Here is a 7,425-nt window from a genome sequence, read left to right as displayed (position 1 = left end):
CCCAGGAGCATGACTCTATACACTGTGACAGCTGTGTAAAGCTCTTTCCTGTGGTCAGGGACAAGAGGAGTTTGGGCCAATTCCAATTCATATCTTAACCCTCAATCTTAACCCTTAATCTTAACCCTTAATCTTAACTGGCCCTCAAAACAAAGTGTTGAGGGTTATTTTGTCACTTAGAAATGGGACACCCCTTAAATGCAGATACGTCTTCAGACTGTAGGGGGCAGAATAACGCGAAAGCTGCGTCCAGTCTGTCAACTCCAAAAAAGAAGAAGAAGTCTTTTTGACAAAAGATCGTAAAATAAAAATAAATGTTACGCCACAATGACGTCAGTAATCCATAATATGGGCCTAAACTAAGATAATACAATGGTTTTCATCATTTTTATATCTCTATTAAAGGGACACTGTGTAGTATTTATGGGTTTATATAACCCAAAATCCACTTTTTTATACATATAATGTGCTCCTGCATTGTCTAGTCGCTGTATAATATTCTTTGTTTCATTTTCGTAGTGTTTCAAAAAGTCATGTAAAATAACACGGTCGCGGGCCGCGGTTGCATTGCCACTGTTAGCAGCGAGACGCCATGTTTCTACCGGAGCCTGTAAGGACAAACGTGAGAGAACAAATCAAGCGTCGCTTTACTTGTAGCGGAAGTCCCGCCTCCACTCTCTCCGCTTCGTCTGCTACGGCCGCGGTAGCTCGCCCTCTCCATCGCCTCACGAACCTCATCTGCTGACACGGAGAAAGACGGCGAGGACGACATTTGACCGGCTGAGGATACCGTAGAGCTCAGGGAAAGGGAGGGGGTGGGCAGAGGAGCAGTTCTTTGTTGTAAATTTCAGCCTCTCCTCTAGATGGCACTATAAACTACTTCCTTCACCTTTAACAAAGAAAATACTTAATTTGTATCGTACTCGTTTCGCTGCTTTCGGCGCCATTTTTGTTATGTGAAAACGCGCAAAGCATTCTGGGTAGCCCTTGCTCCCAAGGGTGGTCTCGGAAAATCTCAATATTGAGGGCGATACAGCCCTTAAACTCGCCCGTCAACTTAATTTTTCTGAGAATCGGGACAGCACTTGCACTAGAGGGAGCGCGCATTTTTGAGATTGTGGGTTAAGATTGAGGGTTAAGCAAGGAATTGGAATTCACCCTTAGTGTGGTCTCATGTTTTGTTCCTCTGTCAACACATAGGATTTGTTTTTTTGGCTTCATCACAGCACAGCTCGCTGTTTCCAGGTGAACAAGTATTGAGCGTGTCGTCAAAGTGCTCGTGCGGCAGGGAGAGACGAGGTAAGAGGAAGCTCTTGCTGAAAGTGATGATGGGACGGTAACGTGAGATAAAGTCACGAGGGCCGAGACCTGCCTCATCAGCCCTTCTCTTCGAGATGAAACACTCGCGCGGAATCCTGATATTAATACACGCATAAGCTCAAAAATGACCTTAAAATGAAATACCCGGCGAAGCCCGTAGCTTTTCTCCAGTATATCACAGAGACGGATAATCGATTGGCTCTATTGTTTACATACACTCCTACAATCTCTTGCAGCAGCTCCAGGGGGCATTTCAAAGAGAAATCTCATTAACACACATATTCAAAAACTTACAATTGAGCCTACTGTGTAAATAATTTAAATATGCTGCATAGCGAATTGATTCACAGGCTGTTGGAGATAAATCTGGATCCCCCCCCCCCCCCCCGTGTGACAAAGGAGTGTGTTCCATGATTGCACTGCATCAGAACAGCAGTGCAGGAATGGCATTCTCTCTCTCGCAGTCATTCATGCTAAGGCAAGAACACCATTCATATCACGTACATGTCTACGGCGAGCTCAAGAGACCACACGGTGCAGAGTTGGATGGATTAGTAATGAATCACCCACGGAGGTGGACTGTTGCATCTCACTCCGCTGCTGACTCCCACACTGTCACACAGACGTGATACAAACACGGGGGAAGGAAATGGAGATTTGAATAATAACATCTATACGAGAGGAGACGTGGAGTATGATAAAGCACGCCAACGAGCCAACCTGTTGGCAAAGGACCAGATTGAATAATGTGAGAAAAACACACACACACACACTCACTCACATTATTACACAGCCTCCATCACCAACACACATCCCTACCTTTTCACAGCCGGGAAAGCGCAAGCAAGCCATATGAACCGTGGGTTGCTTTGCTGAGAAATTGGTATTCACCTCATGTCGCACAGCCACAGAGAGGAGGGAAAGAGGGAGAGGAGGAGAGGAGGAGGAGAGCTGGAGCAGTCACTCATCCACAGCCTTAAGTCTGGTTAGGCTAAGTCCTCTTACCTGGCTGAGCCCCGTCTTCACACTGCCATCTGCTTCTTTGCACCCTCAGAAGCCAGAGGAAGCAGGAGCCAAGCACCACGCACCACGCCAATCCCTTCACTGCTCCTCTGTCTGGGAGTAGAACGAGTGTGTATTTGCGCTGAGGAAGGAGAGACACACTGACAACAGTGAGAGGACGACAAGAGGCGAGCGATGTGTGCGAGGTTTGGAAAGGCGCAATCCACAGACGTGTGGGTGTGAGTGTATGTGTGTGTGTGTGTGTGTGTGTGTGTGTGGAAGAGAGATATAGGTATAAAAGTCTGATGGATATTTCTTTTGTTTGTATCCTGGAGCAGCGAGAGATCCACAGGCGGCAGCTTCGTCTATATATGCAGCAAGAGGCTGTACGGTAGCCTTGGCAACAGAGCCAGGATGTGGGAGATCGAGCAAGGGACCTGGAGAGAGAGGGAGAGAGAGAGAGAGAGAGAGTATTAATTACATTGTGGGGACAAAAAATCTATTGATACTGTCACATTATGAGGATTTAACTGCATGAGATGGTTATCACAAAGTAGATCACATGTTTTGAGTTACGCATTAATATATTACAAAATAATCAAAATGCCTGACTAATAAAAGCCCGAGGATACATTTCCGGCCATTACAATAAACTGCACGGATTCTCTCGATGTACATATTATGGTTTTGGTTGATACCACTTTCCTGCGTCTGACACAACACAACTATCACAGCCTGGAAATTGAACCGATACCAATATCAGTCCAGTTCTGTCTTTCGCAACTTCACTGTTAATATGACATTGTGTGCTGATGCATTCACCCACCTGGCCATTTCAAAAGCACAATCCTCCAAGTGCATGGCTCCCCGTCATATGACTTCTCTCTTTAAAGGGACACTGTGTAGTATTTATGGGTTTATATAACCCAAAATCCACTTTTTATACATATTATGTGCTCCTGCATTGTCTAGTCGCTGCATAATAGTTTTTGTTTCATTTTCGTAGTGTTTTCAAAAAGTCATGTAAAATAACATGGTCGCGGGCCACGGTCACATTGCCACTGTTAGCAGCGAGACACCATGTTTCTACCGGAGCCTGTAAGGACAAACGCGAGAGAACAAATCAAGCGTCGCTTCACTTGTAGCGGAAGTCCCGCCTCCACTCTCTCCGCTTTCGTCTGCTACGGCTGCGGTAGCTCGCCCTCTCCCTCGCCTCACGAACCTTTGACCGGCTGAGGATACCGTATCGCTCAGGGAAGGGAGGGGGTGAGCAGAGGAGCAGTTCGTTGTTGTAAATTTCAGCCTCTCCTCTAGATGGCACTATAAACTACTTACTTCACCTTTAAAGCAAGATGCCTGTTTTTATGCCATATTTAATTCTATTCTGTTTTCCTTTTCCCCCTTTTGATTTTGTTCAGTATCAAACTCACTCCTGACACGTGACGATGTGTAACACCACCAAATAATGTAATAACACACACACACCCACACACACACACACACACACATAAACACTCCGCTTTCACCTCCTTTGCCTCACCCTGATTCTCACCCCCAGCTCATCATCACCCACAGGTCTATCCTCTTTTCCTGTCTGATTGTTTGTCATCTTCACGTTCTCGCCGCTCATGCTTATTCACCAGCGCGCTCTCCCTCTCACTTCCTACGATCTGCCCCCTCCCTCCCTCCCTCCCTCCCTCCCTCCCACTCCCACTCTCTCTCTTTCCCTACAACACTGTCATTGCTCGTCTCTCTCCCTTCTAATGTGTTGTGCTCTCGTTCTCCCTCCTTCCTGCTCTGCCATATGGTACCCTTTCCCTGTTAGCAGCTTTGTGGACTGACCAGCAGAAAACAGCTCTATCCGTTCAACACAAATACGACAGCTTTGCCAAAACTGTTTTTTTAAATAGCACTTTCGATATCTTTTTGACTTCTGAACGCAAGAAAAACAGACCACAAAAAGTCGTTAGGCTTGACAGTATACTGACATAAATATCCACTCATCCTTTGTCTACACTGCTTATCCTGTGAAGGTCATGGAGCCTATCAGCTGACATTAGACAAGAGTAGTGTGACATACAGAGACGCTCTCTCTCATATTCACACTCACATTCAATCTACAGTCTCCTCTTCTCCTCCTCCTCCTCCTAACAAGTCATGAATTACATGTACTCGCATTACTCTAATCGAGTATGTTTTTTTGTGTTAATAATGTGTAATTTTACTTTTACGTTATGTTTTTTTTTGTGGAAGTACTGTGCTTTATTAGATTTTAAATAACGTCCGTTACTGAGTTAAAAAAAGAAAATGTTAGCCTGACCAAAAAAATAAAATTAAATAAATCACACACCGGAAACTTTGGCAGTGAATGATGAGGACAGGTGAAAGATGTGGACAGGTGAACGATGAGGACAGGTGAACGATGAGCAGGTGAAGGATGAAGACAGGTGAATGATGAGGACAGTTGAAAGATGTGGACAGGTGAATGATGAGGACAGGTGAAAGATGAGACATGTGAATGAAGAGGACAGGTGAATGATGAGGACAGGTGAAAGATGACAACAAGTGAATGATGAGGACAGACAGGTGAATGATGAGGACAGACATGTGAATGATGAGGACAGGTGAATGACGAGTCCATGTGGAAGATGTGGACAGGTGAAAGATGAGGACAGGTGAAAGATGAGGACCGGTGAATGATGAGGACAGGTGAAAGATGAGACATGTGAATGAATAGGACAGGTGAATGATGAGGACAGGTGAAGATGACAACAAGTGAATGATGAGGACAGACAGGTGAATGATGAGGACAGACATGTGAATGATGAGGACAGACATGTGAATGATGAGGACAGGTGAATGACGAGTCCATGTGGAAGATGTGGACAGGTGAAAGATGTGGACAGGTGAAAGATGAGGACAGGTGAATGATGAGGACAGGTGAAAGATGAGGACAGGTGAAAGATGAGCACAGGTGAATGATGAGGACAGGTGAATGAAGAGGACAGGTGAATGATGAGGACAGGTGAAAGATGACAACAGGTGAATGATGAGGACAAGTGAATGATGAGGACAGACAGGTGATGAGGACAGGTGAATGAAGAGGACAGGTGAAAGATGAGGACAGGTGAATGATGAGGACAAGTGAATGAAGAGGACAGGTGAAATATGAGGACAGGTGAATGAAGAGGACAGGTGAATGATGAGGACAGACAGGTGAATGATGAGGACAAGTGAATGATTAGGACAGACAGGTGAATGATGAGGACAGGTGAATGAAGAGGACAGGTGAATGATTAGGACAGACAGGTGAATGATGAGGACAAGTGAATGATTAGGACAGACAGGTGAATGATGAGGACAGGTGAATGACGAGGACAGGTGAAAGATGAGGACAGACGGGTGAATGATGAGGACAGACGGGTGAATGATGTGGACAGAGGATAAGTGAATGATGTGGACAGGTGTATTGGCGTTCATGAGTGACATTTGTGACCTTTGACCCATTTTGACTGATACATTATATGTTTACATATTTTATTTTATCAGCACTTTAATTTGTAAAAATTTGCCTTTAATTAAAAACAATTCATGTGAGATTTGTGTCCCCTCGTCCTTTTTGCACAACACAAGAAAGAACCCCAACCTTGTTAAAAAAAACTAACTTTTACTCTCAATGCATTTTAAACAACCTATTTTTTTTTTTTACTTAACTTTTAGTACATTTTTAGACATGTACTCGGGTACATTTCTCATCAAAACAGTGGTACTGTTACTCGAGGAGAATATTTCAGTACTCTTTCTATGACTGAAGAAAACAAGTACCCGGAAAAAACCCACGCTAACACGTGGACAACATGCAAACTCCATAGATCAACTTCCTCTTGTAACAGTCTTTGCTACTGAGCTTTTGCTACTGAGCTAAGACTCAGAAAGTAAATAAGCGATTCAGATGACAATTAGGGTGAGATGTAAGTTATGGACCAGAGAAGAGATGATGCAAAGTGTTACCCTTGCAAAGTAGGGCAATGTTTTGACACAGGAGGAAACTGAACAGCCTTGGCGGGAGATTTGCACTCTGTTATACTTTCTCTACTTTAGCTTGTGTTCACCTGAGGAATATAAACCCAGTTTTTAACCATTTACACCTGTTTTTGGTTCCCCAACGACTCCCGAGGGAAATTTGTGACCCACATGTTATTATGCAACACGGGGGAAACACTCGTTACACTGGTTAGTCTGAAGTAATACTATGGTTTAAAACTGACACAGAATGTGTCATTTTCACAGTTAATTTTAGAACAGAATAAATGATTATATTACAGTATGTCATATACAGTATGTATATTACCACTTAAACTTTCCTTTTTAATGATTTTAATAATTTTTTAAATTATAATTTTAAATTGCATTATTTATTAATTTTTGCGTGATTTTAAATTGTTTAATGTTTTAAATTGTTTTAATTTCATAATTGATTTTTGAATTTATTGTGTTTAAATTTCTGCTTGATTTTAAATTACATTCATTTCTGCTTGATTTTATATTGTTTGACGTTTTAAATGGTTTAAATTTCTTTACTTGATTTTTTTAATTGATTGTGTTTTCATTTCAAATGTATTTCCTGCCTGTAAAGCACTATGAATTTGTGTGACAGGGTGGAAGTGGCCCATATATAGGCATCATCACCAGAACCCCCTCATTCCACCACATCACCCCCATCCTACATCTCAGAATTCAGAATTTAAAATCCTCCTGCATGCCATCCACAACCCCAACAACACAACAAATATGTCCAATCCTTTCTGTCCATATACCGACCCGCCCCCCCCCCCCCCCCCCCCCCCGCTCCAATCACCTAATGAACTCCTCTGTACTTCCTCATACTCACTTCCTCCTCATCCCTTTTTAAAATGAGCTCACCTCGACACACAAACACACACACACATACAAGGTCACTATCACTCAGTATAAACAGCGAGTGCGAAAGCATCATCTAACCAAATTAATGATACAACGCCGTGTCCTTGAGCTGTCTGCTTCACCCACACTGACATGTTACATCACTTCCTCATATTCTCACACATTGACACTAAACACTAG

Source organism: Microchirus variegatus, assembly GCF_963457635.1.
Source record: "Microchirus variegatus genome assembly, chromosome: 8".
In the NCBI taxonomy this organism is placed as follows: domain Eukaryota; kingdom Metazoa; phylum Chordata; class Actinopteri; order Pleuronectiformes; family Soleidae; genus Microchirus; species Microchirus variegatus.
Note: the sequence above shows the minus strand (reverse complement) of the source record.